This window comes from Phyllostomus hastatus, unplaced genomic scaffold (genome assembly GCF_019186645.2).
Source record: "Phyllostomus hastatus isolate PE091 unplaced genomic scaffold, TTU_PhHast_1.1 phas_contig_304, whole genome shotgun sequence".
Taxonomy (NCBI): domain Eukaryota; kingdom Metazoa; phylum Chordata; class Mammalia; order Chiroptera; family Phyllostomidae; genus Phyllostomus; species Phyllostomus hastatus.
Window position 1 is genome coordinate 33,897 of NW_025333845.1, and position 1,959 is coordinate 35,855.

A 1,959-nucleotide genomic window follows, 5' to 3' on the forward strand; every position below is an offset into this window, starting at 1 on the left:
GGACAGATCCAACCTGGCTGCAATCTCCAGAGAGTCCAGTGTCCCTGTAGCAGGTGACTGCAGGAGGAAATAAATGCAAACCCTCATATATCACCAGAAGCCCTGGGTGGCAGAAAACCCAATCACCTCTGCCATTTTATGCTTAATCCTGCAGGCAGTTTGAAAAGTGTTCTCCAAAGTATACACTGTCTGGTAAGTACTTTGATATTCTAATCTATTTGGCTTTTACATTACTTTTATTTTTTGGCAATCAACGACTTAGAGCTTCAAATCAAGCAGAGAAACACCTCAGAAGTCACTCATCTAGGAAAAATTGTTCTCTTCAGTGACTATATGAATGAACTATTCACCATTCAGGGAATTAGTCTTCAGCAAAATTCAAATTCTCCTAAGTTGTGATATTGTCCGCTTCAGGTTATTGTTCTCCAGTCAACACCATACAAAAAGAAAATGAATACAGATACATATGGAATGTGAAATAAAAATAGTTTCTCCAAGAAAAACATGGACAGAAGTAGGTTTTTCAAGCTGTAACATCTGAAGATTCTAGTCTAATGTGGTACATATTTTTCTATGTATGATAACCATGTAAATGTTTTGCCCTGTCATAAGTGCTACATAAAGCCAGAAACTTCAAAAACTGCTTTACATCCTGTGAAATTTTCAGATATATATATTTTGTCAACTGAATATCTCTCTTTCAAGGCAGGGCCCTCATTGCATCATGTCTATTATCAACACATCACAGGTTGAAGTCACCATCTTCTTTTTGGTTGGGATGCCAGGGCTGGAATATGCACACATCTGGATCTCCTTCCCCATCTGCAGCGTGTATGTTCTTGCTCTTCTGGGAAACTGTACCATCCTTTTTGTCATCAAGACAGAGCCCTCCTTGCATGAGCCCATGTACTATTTCCTGTCCATGTTGGCCCTGTCTGACTTGGGTTTGTCCTTATCCTCTCTGCCCACCATGTTGAGGATCTTCTTGTTCAATGCTCCTGGAATTTCTGCCAATGCCTGCTTTGCCCAGGAATTCTTCATCCATGGATTCACAGCACTGGAGTCCTCAGTGCTCCTGATCATGTCATTTGACCGCTTTGTAGCCATCCACAACCCCCCTGAGATATAGCTCCATTCTTACTGCTGTCAGAGTTGCCAAAATAGGAATAGCATTGTCCTTTAGAAGCATCCTCCTGGTTCTCCCCTTCCCCTTCACTTTGAGAAGGTTGAAATATTGCCAGAAAAGCCAATTATCCCATTCTTACTGTCTCCACCAAGATGTTATGAAGTTGGCCTGTTCTGACAACAAAATTAATGTCATCTATGGGTTTTTTGTAGCACTTTGTGTTATGGTAGACTTTATGCTCATTGCTGTCTCTTACTTCCTGATCCTCAAGACTGTGCTGGGAATTGCATCCCAGAAGGAGCAGCTGAGAGCCCTCAATACTTGTGTTTCACACATCTGTGCAGTGATCATCTTCTATCTGCCCATCATCAGTCTTGCCATTATCCATCGCTTTGCCCAGCATGTGTCTCCTCTCTTCAAAGTTCTCATGGCAAATGTTCTCTTACTTGTGCCTCCACTGATGAACCCAATTGTGTACTGTGTGAAAAGTAGGCAGATTAGAGTTAGCGTTGTAGCAAAATTATGCCAGAAGCAGATATAACAGTCATATAGAGTAAAAACCACATTGAGGGAATGTTTTGGGTAAGAGATTAAGATAAGCTTAGGACATTCTAGTATTTGACACAACTAATGATGAATATGTGTTTGTTGATATCACCACTTTTATTTTATTTAAACTAGTTAATGGTAATGGGCATGAAATCAGAAATGGATGCTTTTCTCCACCCCAGAGCTGCCCCCACGGTCAGATCCCATATTCCCACTCCTCATGGCTGTAGGCTAAACAAAGTAGCCCTGGCAGTCAGACTGAAAGTCAACATCTATAAATCTGT

General features: G+C 41.1%; 1 pseudogene; it reads left to right on the top strand.

Annotated features, from left to right (window-relative positions):
- Window positions 1–724: 724 nt before the first annotated feature.
- LOC123819317 lies at window positions 725–1,667 on the top strand (annotated as a pseudogene).
- Window positions 1,668–1,959: the final 292 nt, after the last annotated feature.